Raw genomic sequence first — 17,280 nt, forward strand, 5'->3', positions numbered from 1 at the left:
AAATCAAATTACTCATAAATGGAGAACTGAGACCTCATATGTTCGGAAATGTGTAAAGTGTAATTAGCACATAATCATGAAGCTTTCAGTTTAAACTCAAGATAAGTTCCATAAAATTTGAAAAAATCCCTAACAAATGAAACAACCAAGGCAAGATATGCAATTTTTTTTTTTCTTTTTTTAAACAGGCTCTGCAATGTCTAACTCCCTTAAGCTTTCTACTTGACTCATGTAACAAGTGTTAGGCCAATGACTCCCAAGCCAGGTAGCTTTAGGGCACTAGATGTAGAACATCCTTAAGGGCTTATTAACTTAAGTCAAAAAGGTTACAAAGTCAGATTAGCCATATCATAAATCAACATTGAACTTCACACCTTTTGACGCGAACACTCAATGCTTAATGAGGCAAGAGGTCCGGTTACTCAGTGAAAAACTCAACATGATCTTTTTTTTCTTTTTCCATCTCTTTTTTTTTTATTTTTTTATTTTTTTATTTTTATATCTTGCAAGCCAATGGTTGTTCATCAATAGGTCATCCAACAAATCTCAAAGAGAACAAGCCTAAACTCAAACATCATACCTCATAGAAAACATGCTAATGTGCTCATGAAAATTTATCTCAAAATAAGTGAAATCTCTTTTACCCAAAAATAAGTCAAGGGATTCTGACTCCTAATGACATAATAATTTGTTCAACCCTTTAAGCAAGCAAATGAAATGTAAATCACAGTTACAGTTTAACTCAAACTTGACAACAACATAGCACAAATTTTTTTTTTTTTTTTTTCAAATTTTTTTACACAAAATGATAAATAAAAATAAACAAATAAGAACAAAAATAAACAGACTAAGTGTTTTTCCATACCCCCAAACTTGAATTACACATTGCCCTCAATGTGTAGTATAGAAATACATTACCGGAAATAAGGAAATCGGAGTGTGAACAAGGCTAGGGCGTCCACCAAACTTAAACACCAAAACACCTGTCAACAAAAACTAACAGCAATATTTTTTTTTTTCATAGAAACAAAACATCAAAAGATTAATTGCTGTTAGAAACAAAAACAAATAAAAAGCAATGCAATATAATGAAAAAGGAAAGAAAGAATTTGTGGAGTGAAGTGCAGAAAATAAACTGGAGGAGAAACTTTACAGCGCTTCCCCCTATCATGCGGATGTCCAACCAATCCTTTCCACCCTTTCTTCTTCAAAACTTCATAGCCCTCTGGAAGGATGTTTCGCCATCTTATGTAGACTTGCTTGCTTCGACAGATCTTCTTAGGAAAGTGGTTCCTAGATTTGTGTGCTTGTGTGCACAAGTCCTTGAATATCTTGACATAAGATGGCTCCTGATGTGCCTCAAGAGGGACAGTGATGTAGGCGGGAGCTTCAGTACTCACTTCCATGTCACTGGGTAGGTCAGGATTTGTTGGTGGCTCACTATTCTCATGGTGCTCAACTTGCTCAGGGTGCTCAACTTGCTCCTCTTTCTCTTCCTCCTCTTTGTTATCCACAATTTCCTCACTCTCAAGTGTGATGGTGACCTGGGCATGCTCATGATAAGAATTTTTGGAATCATCCTCATCAATCATGTAGTGCCTTTCAGCCATCAGCTGACTTTGAAGCTCTTCTTCCTCTATTCTGTTGAAGTCAGCAACTAGATGACTGATCTGTCCTTCTATCTTGGTCATGGCCTGCTTAAGTTCTTGTATGTCTCTGTTGTTAGCCATGGTGGAATTCCTCATCTCCTGTACGGCTTGATTGGTGAAACCTTTTAGCTCTTGTATATCTTGGGAATTGCTCAGGGTAGTATTCTTCATATCTTGCTTTATCTCTTGTATGTTCTTATCCATTGATTGCATGAATGCTTTCATCATGTCTTCCAGTGATGACTGTGGTGCAGGCACTTGAGTGGTAGACTGATAAACAGGAGGTTGAGCTTGATGATCGAATTGTGGATATTTTGAATGGTGCAATTCATCAAATTGGTGAGCATAATTTCCTGTAGCCTGAGCTGATCCTGAGAAATCATATTGGTTGCTCCAGTCCGGGTTATAACAATTGAAATTTGAATCAAACCCCGAGCTAGAGAAACTGGTGTTCATTTGTTCATATGAAAAGTTAGATCTAGCTGCTCTGATTTGATCTAATTTGTCCCATAAGTCGTTGAGCTCAGTTCGCAGATCTGGACAATTGTTCTCCTCATGATAAGGATTGAAACAAAATGAACATGGTTTATTTGGGTAAAAATTTTGAGGGTAGTTGGTAGGAGCTGGTGTCCTACAACTAGGAGATGCATTAAAATCATTAAAATGAAAATTCATGCTTCCCCTCACTTTTTAGCATGCAGATATCCCACATAAAACATTAACCAATATATATATATATATATATATATATATATATATATTTTAATTTTTTTAAAAAATAAAATAAACTAAAAGAACAACACACAAAAAAAACAAAATGAAAACTAAAATTTAAAAACTCACAAAAAGGACCAAAAATAAATTTTTGGCAAAGATCTATGGAACTGCTGCTTTTGCTATGAGTGCGCTTGATCGCGCTGATGTGCGGAAGGTGCTGCGGCAGAACTGTAAAACAAGCCAAACAAAACAAAAAACAACAAGAACAATCTTTTTTTTTATTATTATTAGTAGCACGAATAAAACAAAACAAATTGCAGAAAAATAAAATCCTAATTATAACTAGTAGAAGAATAAAACTAATTTAGAAATAAATTGGTTTCAAAAATTGAACAATTCCCCGGCAACGGCGCCAAAAACTTGTTGTGCAAATTTATTTAACTCGCAAGTGCACGAATCAATTGTAGTTTAATGGATTGCAAGTGCGAGGTCGATCCCACAGAGAATTGTATTTTTGAAAGAGCAATTTATATCTAAACTAATTAAATCCTAATCTAGTTCCAAAAGGGTTTTGATTTTTGAGTTTTGAAAATTAAAGGATAAACATAAACTAAATAAAATAAGTAAATCTAAGGATAAAGGTACTAAGGTTTGGGAATTCACACTCACCAAATCATAACAACATACTTTATGTTCATCAATATTAATCCGAAGTTCTCACAAATTAAATCATAGATATGTTTTACTATGCTTCAAAGAATTAATCAAAACCATCCATGTATCCATTCATTGACCAAATCACAAAAGGAATCCAAATTTAATTGAAACACCAGATGTATCCGTAGAACAAATCACAAGGGATATCCAATTTTTATGAGTTAAAAGCCAAGCAATCAATCATATGAAATTATCTCAAATCATCACATGTATCCTTGAATCACAAGAGATATCCAAGACTCCACACAATTGATTAGAAGTAAAACAATTGAAATATAAAACCCAATAAAATCAGAATAATAAAAAATTACATAAAAGTGATGATGTTCTTCATCGGTGAGGCTTTATCCCCAACCTTAGTTGGGAATTTAGCTCCACATAAAAATATAATCTAAACCTAAACCTAAACCTAAAGAAAAACTAAACAAAAGAATTTTGCTCTCTGGGATTGTGTGTCTTTTCTTGAATGCAAAGAAGTCTATTTATAGGCTTAGTGAAGTCCTAGAAGCCCACGTAAACCTAGATAATTCGGAGGTCTGTCTCCCAGTCAAAATAGAAGTCTGAAATCGGAATAGGATTCGTCCAAATTTGTGTCTCTTAATTGCGGGGCGATTTTGACATAGAAACCGTCCGAATTACGAAAATCCTATTTCACAACAAATTGTAGTATTTTGAGCTAGCTTTCTAATGCCGTTTGAATCACTTCAATCCGATATTTGACCGGAGAGTTATGGTCAAAATACTAAGACGTGTGCAGAATCTGAATTTGAATCCGATCCGAAATCTTATCCAATCTGAACTTTAATCTGATTTAACCTTTTCTTGGATTTGGTTAGACTTAACCACATCATCTAGGTCTTCTCAAAGTATGCTTTCTTCCAAACTTCGCATTTTTCCCTTTAAAGCTGTAGTTTTTCTTCAACGACCTACAAAATACTAAAAACACGAAACTAACACAAAATATTAAATAACGACACAACTAAAGGATTAACTAATGTAAATAAAGGGGTCTAAATATGCAATATTTGGCACTTATCAATGAACAGTATTTCAGACATACAAAGGAAAATCCTCAGTCCATAATCGCTCCTCTCCCAGAGTAAGAGCTATCTTTGCAAGCCTATGGGATGCCTCATTAGCCTTACGCATTACATGACACACACTCCACTGTTGGACACATTGCAGCAAAAGCTTTGCATCATTAATCAAAGTACCATAACGGCCCCATGTGCACTCCTCCTTTCTCAAAGCTTGAACAACTTCCAAAGAATCCCCCTCTAATATAACATTGTCCAACTCCATTCTCACACACAAATCTGCCAACTTCCATGCCGCTAAGGCGTCAGCAGTTGTTGGATCAGTAATAAACATTCTCATCGCCACAAGAGCAGCAACAATATCCCCATTGTGATCACGAGCTATAATGCCAATCCCCATTTTTTGCCCATCTTTATCAACAACAGCATCCCAATTGAACTTTATAGCTCCAAATGAAGGCTTTCCCCATCTCTGTACATCATGTATCTGTTGCGGAACACATTGCACACACCTACTAGCCTCAGCTTTCTGAAATTGCAGCACTTGTTCTAGGGCCATGCTGTACAGAACTGAGGGAGATTGGAATTCACCACCAAAAATCACTTTGTTTCTACGCAGCCAGATAAGACGCGCAATCACCGCCACTATTTGCATTCCATCTTCCTCCATACGCTTACTAAGCATCATCCAGATATTAACAAAAGAATCATCATATGAGGTGCATTTCTGGATTGACATCATACACTCTGTCCACACATCCACAGCAGATGGACAAGTCCACAAAATATGTCCTACCGTTTCTGCAAACCTTCCACAAATGGGACATAACGGATCAGAAATTATACCTCTATTATGGAGATTAACCCTTATGGGTAGAATATCATTACAAGCTTGCCACAGAAATGTTTTAACCACCATAGGTCCTTTGGTATGCCAAATATGCCTCCATTGCCGAACTTTTGTCGTGTTGTCTGAACTACTTCCTTTAGCAGACTCAATGAGGTCTTTCGCCAAGTGATAGGCGCTTCTAACCAAGAAATCACCATTTTTTGTTCCCACCCAAACCCTTCTATCACATTGTCTCCCTGGGCAGATTGGCATCCCACAAATAATATCTGCCTCCTCCCTTATAAAAATCTCTTGAATGAGTGGTATATTCCACCATCTAGTTGTAGCATCAATAAGCTCACAAACATTTGATTCACTATGTAGGGTACTCACTGGGGACTGTATAGCATAGGTTGATGGCACTGGTATCCAACGATCTTGCCAAATCTTGATTGAAGAACCGTCTCCTACCCTCCACATTAGTCCTTGGTTCAGCAGCTTCTTAGAATTCCAGATACTACGCCATACAAAAGAGGGTCGATTCCCCAACCTGGATTCAATGAATGTTCCCCTCGGATAGTACTTCTCCCCAAAGACTCTAGCCACCATCGAAGTTGGATTTTGAAGAAGTCGCCAAGCTTGTTTAGCCAACAAAGCCAAATTAAAACTCTCCAAATCTCTATATCCCAATCCACCTTTTTCCTTGCCCATACCCAATCTTTCCCAACTCATCCAAGCTATTCGAGCATCGTTATCCTTATGCCCCCACCAAAACTTTGACATCATTGCATTGATTTCTTTACACAAAGTTTTTGGTAGCTGAAAAACGCTCATCGTATAAGTAGGAATCGCCTGAATAACAGCTTTTAAAAGGACCTCTTTCCCCGCTTGTGAGAGGAATTTTTCCTTCCACCCATGAATACGATCCCATATACGCCCCTTAATAGCTGAAAAAGCCCCAACACGTGATCTCCCCACTAAAGCTGGAAGCCCAAGATAGTTTTCATACCTTCTTGTGGGATTAATACCCGCTATATAAGTAATATGTTCCTTAGCTTCCCTTCTTGTATTTCTACTGAAAAAAAATTGATGTTTTTTCTCTATTCAACTTTTGACCAGATGCTTTTTCATACATTTCCAAAACTTGTTGGATACGCAGCCACTCAAAAGTATTTGCTTTACAAAAAAGCAAACTATCGTCAGCAAAAAACAAATGGTTAAGCCTCATACCCCCACGAGTGATAGGAAGACCCGTAATCCACCTTTTTGCTTCCGCCTTTTGAAGAAGTGAGCTCAATCCCTCCGCACACATGATGAAAAAATATGGAGACAGCGGATCCCCTTGCCTAATTCCCCTAGTTGGTACAATTTTTCCATAAGGCTTTCCATGGATCAACACCGAATAAGTCACTGTTTTGACACAAGTCATAGTAAGTTGAATCCATCTACTAGCAAACCCCAATTTTTTCATCACTCCCTCTAGAAAAGCCCACTCGACTCTGTCATAGGCCTTGCTCATATCGAGCTTCAAAGCCATGTAACCTTCCCTCCCCTTCATTCTACTATCCATAGTGTGCATCGCCTCAAATGCCACAAGAACATTGTCCGTAATTAACCTCCCTGGAATAAATGCACTCTGGGTAGGGGAGATTATAAGGGGCAAAACTTTTCTCAAACGGTTAGCAAGAACCTTTGAAATAAGTTTATACAACACATTACATAGACTAATGGGCCTATAATCAGTTACTCTAGAAGGATTATTAATCTTTGGAATGAGCGCAATGTGAGTAGAATTGATATCAACATCAAAAATATCATGATTAAGAAACCCGAGTACCGCTTGACATACCTCTACTTTCACCATAGACCATGAGTTTTGGTAAAAACACGCCGAGAAACCATCTGGCCCAGGGGATTTGAGAGGATGCATATGTTTAAGTGCTCGCTCCACTTCTGCCATTGTAAATTCGCGTAACAAAGTTGCATTCATCTCTTCCGAAACTCTACACTCCAAAGCAGCCAAGCATTCTTCTACCCCTGATACTTCCCCAGCCGAAAATAGCCCCTGGAAAAACAGTGTAAAAGCATGCCCAATTTCGTGTTGCTTATTCCATTCCCTGCCCTCCTCGTCTTTTATCTTCACTAGCCGATTTATTCTCCGTCTATGGTTTGCCCATGCATGAAAGAATGGAGTATTGCGATCTCCCTTTTGGTACCAGCTTTGTTTAGCACGCTGTTTCCATTTTACATCTTCTTGCTCAAGAATAAAATCGATCTCCCTTTGTAATTCTTTAATTGCTTCCCAGTTCCCCTCTCCCTCATTCCGCTGTAATTCTTCTAGTTGCTTGCTTTTTTTCTTGAGAAGCTTTTCAGCATTGCCAAACTTACGGGTACTCCACCGAACCAAACTGGTCTGACACTGAGCAAGACGTAATCTTGTTGACTGCATCCCTACACTTCCATTATCACCCGTCTCCCATGCTTCCTTTATCATCGCAAGGCATTCTTCATCAGCCAGCCAACTGGCTTCGAATTTGAAACTTTTGTGGTAGCTGATTTGGGACTCATATCTATCAGTTGTAATGAGGAGCAAGGGCTTATGATCAGATGATCTTGCTGCCAATACCCTTACTTCACAGCTTGTAGATAGCTCACACCACTCCTTGTTTGCAACAGCACGGTCAAGATGTTCTTTCATGAAAGACCCATCCTATTGGCAGTTATTCCAAGTATATTTGGACCCCAAGTACCCCAAATCACTTAGGCTGCAGTCTTCTAATACTTGGCGAAATTGAGCCATCTGACTTTCTCGTCGTACATTTCCACCAACCTTTTCAGCTTGCTCAACCACCTCGTTGAAGTCACCAATACATAGCCATGCCTCCAGAATAAAAGATTGAAGATGCTTCAGCAAAGCCCACGATTCATATCTCTTAGAAGCATCCGGATGACCATAAAAACATGTTAGTTTCCAAGAAATATTACGTCCAGGGAGTTTTACCACCGCATTGATATGTCTTTGTGTGTAGTTTTGAATTTCCGGCCCATCTGAACCCTTCCATAACAGTGCTAAACCACCACTCTTCCCCACCGGATCCATCACAAATACTCCATCAAATCCAAACTTCACTCTTAATTCTTCCATCTTTTGTTGTCTACTCTTTGTTTCCATGAGAAACAAGATAGAGGGTCTCTTTTCCTTCACCAGTTGGCAAAGATCACGAACTATCCGGGGGTTCCCAAGCCCCCGACAGTTCCAACTTATGAGTTTCATGGTTGTTGGCGGGGCTGTAACTCAGCCACCGCCAACTCATCAAATCCTGCACCCAGAATTTTTGTGTTGTTCCTCCCTTTTTTTGCTCTACCTTCCTTCTTTGCTGCTCCCACCTCTCCGCTTACGTTTATAAGTTTCTCCCTGAGTTGTTGTGTGAACAATTTTCCTTACCCGTGCCTGCTTCTTCCACCCTCTAAAACTCTTATCCCCTTTTCTTCCATCTACACTGTTAACTAATGTAGTACTACTATCGACCTCCACAATTTTGCTACGCATACCTGTACCCAAAGGGTCCTGCACACTATCTTCTTTCCCCTTAGAGCCCAATAACATTTCCATATGAGTATAATCAGCCCCACATGAAAGCCCATCACTCCTTATCATTGGGTCCACAGTAGGTTCGGACCCAGCCTCAGAATTGTAGCCCGAAACCTCTTGAGCCATCTGACTCCTCTTTTCAGTCTCAACTTCTAACGTGTTCAACTCCTCCACTATCTTGTCTTTTCCGTTATTATCTCTCCTTAAATCACGACCCTCGTAACTGTCATTCTTCGTGGATATCTCATATTCTTCAGAAATTCCATGCATAGCGGTTACCCCCACCCACGCATCTGATTCTCTACCCAAATCTTTTGATGCACGTTCAGATTCATTACTACGTTTTTCTCCGCAACTGGCGCTTCCCTTCGCTGATGGACTATCCTTCCGATGACCTCTGTCTGCAGTTGAATACTCCGCTGAAGGATTAAACCCACCACCAAATCTACTATTTTCCTTCCTCTCCCTTCGTTGATCATCCACCCTTAGAGAAACGCCCCAATACTTCTCCCTTCCATCAGCATTAAGCCTTTGAGATTTACGAACAGGACATGTTTTCTCATGCACAATACGTCCACATTGAAAATAGAACAATGGCAACTTCTCATACTTAAAAGTGACCCAGTGTGACTGCTCTCCAAAGTTGATCGCTCTACCCCGTTCCAGAGGCTTGAAGAAATCAATAACAACCCTCAATCGTAAACATCGACCCCAGCAAGCACCATCACCTGCTACATCCACGTCTTCAAGTACTCCTAAAGAAACACCAATCTTTTCCCCCACTACTTTATTCATGCACAGAAGGGGCATATCATGCACCTGAATCCAGATGGGTGAATACCTAAATTCCATTTGAGATGACGATAATTTACCATCAAACTCATTTTGAACCAAAGCATAGCGATCAAAAGACCAAGGTCTTCCTTCAAGAACTCTTCTCTTATCATCATCTCCAGAAAATTCAAACAACCAACAGTTATCTTGTAACTCCTTAAAAACTATTTTCCCTACAGTACGCCATATACAGGACAAAACTGCTTTGAAGGCCTCCTTATTGACTACTTTCTCTGTCCACAGCTTGCCCACCAAACAATTTTCACCTTGTTCCCTTACCTCTGCAACTTCCTCCTCAGTCACCGTAATACCAAGCTTTTCCCCCTCCGAAAGGGAGATCTTACTACACATACGCTCCAATTCCTCTGCCATCTCTGTCACTGAGACCGGCTTTAGACCGTTAAACTCTTCCTTCTCCACCAAGCAGTGGAAGACACTTCCCTCACCTAATAGATCTCGCGAAGCAAAACCTTAGAGAGGCATACATGTCTATGTTTTACAATGGGGATAAGGATTCAAAATAATAATTAAATGCTAATTAACAATATAAATTAGCAGCAAAATAATTTAATTATATAAATACCTTGAGCAAAGCAAATAGAACTTTTCTTGAACAATGAGAGAGCTTGACAACAGAAAAATATAAAGAAAGAGGTTTTTCTAACCTATGCCTACCAGTAACAAATGATGGAATACACAAGGCTTTTTATAAGGAAGTTTTAAAATTTATTCATTTTGATCCTCCCATCAAAGAACAAAACCACTCAATAAAATCAATTTCATAACATTTTTTGAATTTCATAACATCCTTTTGCTAGAATAAATTCCTCAATATATATGGTAACTGTAATAAATACAGTAAATTAAAATGTGACATAAAGACCATATCTTAAATGGATTTTCTTACATGAGAGAACCAGACGAGAAAGAGAGAAATCGAGGCAGTTGAGAGCAAGAGGTGTGATTTTTGGAGTGGGTCGTCGGAGCAGTGGGCTAGCTAGTGACGCCATGGGTGATGGAGAAACGCAAACACCGGCAGCTTCCAAGTAAACGTGTGGATGGGTAATTTCTATGATTATTGGTTATTTGGGTTTGATTTGTTTTAATTCTTTAAATTGAATTTCAAAATTGTTGAGTTATGGGTTGGATTTTCGGTTTGTGGTGTTTTGCTGCGTGTTCATAACCAAAACACGCAGAAAATCAAAAGATTAGCATTAGTGAGGGAAGGAAGGGAAGACAGAGGGAAGTTCCTTTTGATTTTGTTTTCCTAAATTGTGCTGGGGTCATTAATTTGGCTTGAATTTGAGAATGAGAATCTGGAAATGAGGGATTCAGATGCTTCTCTCTCTCTCTCTTCTTCTTTTTCTTTGTTTTCCCCTTATATTCGTTGTTCCTTGTCCATGAGTCTAAAACTACGAGTGGAGAATTAAGAATTTGCTAAAGCTTTTAACATCATGTAGTTTTGCTTTGTTTGCTCTATTTAGAAAGACTACAATTACTCTTCTTAAATTACCATCATATCTAATTTGTAATATTCTTCCCAAATTTTAAAAAGTTACAAAGTGGGTTCTTCCATTTTCCTTGTTAAAAGTATTAAAGTTGTTAATTTTATTAAATATAAGTGTCTACATCTGTATTTATATTGTCTGAACTTTTACATTTCCTGATGTCTTCTGGATTTCAATCCCAGTATTCTTTTAATATGTTTGATAGTAGTACTGGTTGAGTTGTCTCTAGACCTTATTAAATATTTTGTGAACAAAATCTGGCAATAAGTTGAAGCAAAATTATTTTTCTTCATAGATTTAATTTGTAACTTGATTTGGTCAATGCTATTAATTTTCAATGGGCTACCTCTCACTACAAAGCCTAACATACATAGAGATGATATTCCTCCCAACATTGTTGGTGGAGTGTACGTTGAGCGTTTGAATATCTTCGATCTACAACTCTTAGTTAGAGGTTTTTTTTTTAAAACATTATATCTTCTTATTTTGTAATGTTATGCTAAGAGTTATATATATAAAAAATAAAAAATTAAATATGCGTCTTGGTATAAATTTATATATTAACTTTATATTATAAATATTTTTTTACATATGCTATCACTACAAAAAAAAACAATTTTTTTTTCACTGGAGTTTTCTGACGTGTCAGGGTGTCTGACACGTCAAAAAAATTTTTGGCACGTCAGAATTTTCTGACGTGTTAATTTTGGCACGTCAAAAAATTTTCTGACGTGTTAAAATATGAGGCGTCAGAAATTTCCTGACGTGTCAAAATTGACACGTCAAGAAATTTAAAAATTAATTAAAAAACATAATTTTTTTAAAAAAATTTTCTGGAATTTTTTTTTTCAATTAAAAAATGTATTAATTTAATTTTTTTTTTTTTTTTTGTAATTTATTGAGTGGTGCAGAGAAATTCAGTGGTGCAGAGAAACCCAACAAATTAAGATCTGCACCACGAAAAAATTTTCTCATTTCTGCAAAAATTTTCTCCAAAATCTTTTCTCCGTTTTCTCACTTCTTTTCGATCTCCATTTTCAAAAACCCAAATCAAAAAATCAAAAACCCAAATAAAAAAAAAAAAAAACAATCTGAAAAATCAAAAACCTAAACGTCAAACCCAACAAATTTTCAAAAAACATAAAAAATCTTCTTCTCTTCTCCTTTTGTTTTTCTTTTCTTCTGCTTCTCTTCTTCTTCTCTTCTCCCTTTCTTTTTCTTATGCTTCACTTCTTCTTCTCTTCTCCCTTTCTTTTTCTTTGTTCTCTTCTCCTTTTCTTTTTCTTCTCCTTCTTCTGCTTTCTTCGATCTGCCGTGGAGAGAGAGGAGAGACAGAGAGTGTAGGGAAAATAAATGAGGAGGGAAGAATAAAAAGAGGAAAAAAGTTGAGGGAAAATAAGAGAGGGAAAAATTTCAAAATTCAGCCCTTTTGTTTTTTCTGACGCTCCAGTTTGGCGTGTCAGAAGAGGGAAAAATTTCAAAATTTCGCCCATTTTTTTTTTTTCTCCATATTTTTTAACCGCGTCCGGCGAGAAAAATTCAACGTGCCAGTTGGACCGCGTCGAATTTTTAACAAAGACTGATGCGTCGAAATTTTATTATTGCTGATAGCTGATTTGGCATGTCAGAAAATTCTGACGCGCCAAATTGGAGTGTCAGAATTTTCTGACGTGCTATTTTTAGCACGTCAGAAAAATATTTTCTGACGTCAGTAAACCCTCCTGACGGGGCAATCCTAACGTGTTTCAGTCGTGAAGAATGTGGGTGTCAGTAATTGGGAATTTCTGACGTGCCAAATATGGCACGTCAGAAATTCCTGACGTGTTAAATCCAACACGTCAGGAAATTTTGACGTGTTGGATTTCACACGTCAAAAATAATTCCTAACGTGTCAAAAATTGACACGTCAGAAATTCCTGACGTGTCATTTTTTGACACGTTAGGAAATTTTTTGACGTGCAAAAATGGCGCGTCAGGAATGTTCCAACGTGTCAATTTTGGCCTGTCAGAATATTCCTGACGTGTCAAATAATTAACACGTCAGGAATTCCTGACGTGTCAATTTTTGACGCGTCGGGAATTCCTGACCTGTCAATTTTTGACACGTCAGGAATTCTTGACTCGTCAATAATTCCTAACGTGTCATTTTTGACGCGTCAGGAATTCCTGACGTGTCATTTTTTGACGCGTCAAGAATTCCTGACGTGTCAAAAATTGACACGTTAGTAAATTTGGTTAGTTTTTAATTTTTTTTTTCCTCCCCCCTATATTTTTTGTGATTTATTTCAGGACTATACCCGAATTTTGTAGTACGATTAACCTGATATTCAATCTATCCATCAAATCCATGCAAATAATATACAATTTTTCCATCAAACCCATGTTAATGGATATCCATCATATCCATTAACATCAATCACAAACTATCCACCAAAACTAACTTCAACACACCTAAAATAACACAAATAACATAATATACACCAATTACAAACTATCCACAAAAACTAACTTCAACACACCAAAAATGGCACAAATAACATAATATACACCAATCACAAACTATCCACCAAAACTAACTTCAACACACCAAAAATGGCACAAATAACATAATATACAGCAATCACAAACTATCCACCAAAACTAACTTCAACACACCAAAAATGGCACAAATAACATAATATACACCAATCACAAATACAATTACATCAACAAAGTAACTTATACACAAGTGTGAATAGCCGCAAATTATCAACCAGACTATCGATCATTGACATCCATAGCATCCTCTCGACGATGTCCATTACCTGCAAATGATAAAACAAACAATATTGACCAATAAAACAATCACCAAACAAATAAAATCCACTGACTGCAAATGATAATACAAACAATCATTGAGCCTGAATACAAATAATCACGTCGGTAACAAGAAAGAAAAATGCCAGAATATTCACCCAACTCAGTTGTTGATTCTTCCACAGTAAATGATATAACTAAAATAGGTAAAACGTTGAAGTTAGCCAAAAATTCATATAAGAAAAAAATAGAAAAAAATTAAGTCAATATATATATGCATAGTCTCAGAGCAATCAATAATATATAGACATGAGAAAATGAACTTCGTTTTTCCTATGGCAATTATGTGAGACATGATCTTTTTCTTTTTTCATTGCAATTATAGAGCTTCCATATAGGTTATTAATGTTGGGGGTTCAATGGAAGAGATGATAAACAAAAAGGAAAAGTACCCTCTCTAGAATTGAGTGCATTTATATCTATTTATATTTAGAGTTACAAAATTAAGTTTATGAAGAACTGTTCTTGATGATATTGATATGCACGTATTGCTTTGTGCCATGCAGTTATATCCATTTATACGCGCATGAATAACTCTAAATAATTATCTCAACCAACACTATTTCATACTAGACCAAATTGAAGCCAACAATTTGAAATATATTTATAATGCATGCAGCATTTTGATAATCTTCCCGTAATATTTTAATTTGTTGAGGATATTAACAAACTACATAAAATTATGATATTCATCTACTGTGGACTTGATCGTTTCATACTCTCACACAATCACATACACTAAATTCTTAATATTCTACAAGGACCATAGTGGTTCATCTCATAATACAAATAAACACTTCAAATGCAAAGCTCTAACCCACATTCATCACCAAACCAACCATAATATATAAACCAAATTTAAGCAGGATTTACAACATCATTAATTATTTAGAATGACTACAACATATCCAAACTCTAAATTTAGAAGTTCAAATATATATATATATATATATATATATGGACAGTTCTAAAACTAAATTAACTATTAACGAACCAATCCGATACCCCATCTGGGCCATGCCTGCTCGACTGTATGGAGCATGGACAGGGGTCTCCCCTCCCATAGTACCTGGAAGGACTGGTCGATATCCTTCCTGCATCGCTAGGAGCTGAGCAACGTCTTGTTGCTCGCTGTCATCAAGTTGGCCTGCCGGAGACCCAGGCGACATAGACTGCCGCATTACGGACGAGCCCCTGCGTGCTCTCTTCTTACCCCTAGTACTCATGGTACCCTACGTACATAAATTAGGAATAAATATATAAGACTTAAAAATTGTATACCTAATTTCAAGCACATGCATGTATATAAACATAAACCGAAACCTAAATATTTGAACCATATTAAAAATATAAACCTATATATTCTCATATAGGTTTAAATTATTTATGTCCAAAAATATATACATATTCATGCGTATCTACATTCATCCGTACCAAAGGGTGTATTTATAACACTTATCTATTATAATTAATCTAGAAAAACCAATAAAAAAAAATACTTGATCCAAATTTAAGCATTTTCTTTGGTGGAGACCCTAAACAAATTAATTCTAGCTAGGTTATTTTATAAGGTTGTTCTAGTACATCTACCGAGCTAGGTTCGATATGAGGACCCTAAATACAATAAATATAGCTTAAATGTCGTTAGACTTTGGCATTAATTAGTAGGTGATGACATGCATGGGTCATACAACTCTTTTGTTTGGTGTATTTATTTATTTTTTATATGATATATATAAAGGTTAAAAGAATTTTGAGTGTCTTGCAAATATGGTAAATGTTTTCGTAATATATATTTTTGGTCCGAACGTTTCTTGGGTTATTGACACATTAGATTAATTTCTTTCATATTAATCACAATTTTAACAAAATTCCAACTAGTTTTTAGGTAATATTAAATTTAATGCGTTATATTTCACTTGAACAAGCTTATAAGTTCCTCAAATTAACCAAAACTTTAATCCGTTTTGTATGGTTTTTTTGGTTTGAAAAAATAATATATGTGGGATAGAATGAAGTAAGAATCGAATTGAATATATTTTGCAAGTGTTTTAGGTTCTGTGTTTAATTATGATTAGATTTGTTAAAAAAACTCAAAACAAAAGTGTGAAAAAAAAAATAGTCTAAAAAACAAAGTCATGACTTTTTACTTATTCGATCATTTGAAGTCTCTCTAAGTTTGACAAGGTTTGCACTTTTGCCAACTCTTTTTCCCGTTCAATCCATGTAATTCGGATTGAATCTTCGTGTGTGAATTTATAACTTACAAATTAATCCATAACGTTTATGGTTAAAAGAATATTAAAAAACACATTAACTTTGAATATTAACTAAACAAAGACTTAAATTAAATTTCTATAAATATTATATGTCACCCCGCACTACACGTACTTAATTAGAAGGTCAAACGATATTGAAATGAATGATAGATTAAAATTGACGTAATGTGTTATAAATTCCTTGCTAATAAGCCAATTAACATTTTCATTTAAACAAACCTACAAAAAAAAAAAAACAGAGCCACATTTAAAAAGCAATTATATTTTCAAACAAAAACCTATCTAGCATGAGAAACATCATTTTGCATGCATGTGCATATCCAACGTACAATAAGTAATTAATTAATAGATATTCCAAAAAAGAAAAAAAAAATTCACCTAAATTAGATGCTCACAAATACTCAATCCCATACATTATTGAAACATCATGCAAATATATGACAAAATAAAATATAAAATTGATAAAACAACACAATGTGTATATATATATATACCTGCAGGAGAGATGGAGGAAATTGGCGAAGCAGATTCGGCCGGAGAAACGCCGAAGACGGCAACGGCGAAGTGGAGGTGGCAACCGGAGATGGGGAGTGAGCTAGCTAGAGAGAGTGGTACGTACTGCACGCTAGCAGAGAGATAGAGCTGATCACAGAGAAAATGAAGGAGGAGCTAGAAGAAAATGAGGAAGAGTGAGGGAGGAGATAGAAGAAAATGAAGAAGAAAAAATTGCAAGGCTGGCGGGAGAGAAGAGACGAGTGATGAAGCTGCAGGGGAGAGAGGGAAAATCAAAAAAAATATCAGGGGGGGTAGGTGCGTGCGATGGGACGGCCAGCAGGCGCTGGCCTTCCCAAGGCACGCTCCTAACGTGCCACATACGCACGTCAGGATTATATTAAATATATATATATTAATTATATTAATTAAATACATATTACACTATATATATATATATGTGTGTGTGTGTGTGTGTGTGTGTGTGTGGTGTGTGTGTGTGTCAAAACTTTAATAGTGCTCGATTACCAATATTGTTACTTTGAATTATTTTTAAAGGGTTAAATACCTCAACCCCCTTAGGGTTTACCAACTTTATTTTTTTCCCCCTAGAGTTTCATTTTTATCACAGGCCCCCCTTAGGGTTTTGATAAAGGATTAATTTAGTTCATCCGTTAGTTGACCGTTAAGACTGACACGTGGACCAATCAGATGTTGACACGTGGCACCTATTTAATTTTTTTTTAATTTTTTTTTTTTTTTAAAAAAAA

The sequence above is a fragment of the Corylus avellana genome, chromosome ca9 (genome assembly GCF_901000735.1).
Source record: "Corylus avellana chromosome ca9, CavTom2PMs-1.0".
In the NCBI taxonomy this organism is placed as follows: Eukaryota; Viridiplantae; Streptophyta; class Magnoliopsida; order Fagales; family Betulaceae; genus Corylus; species Corylus avellana.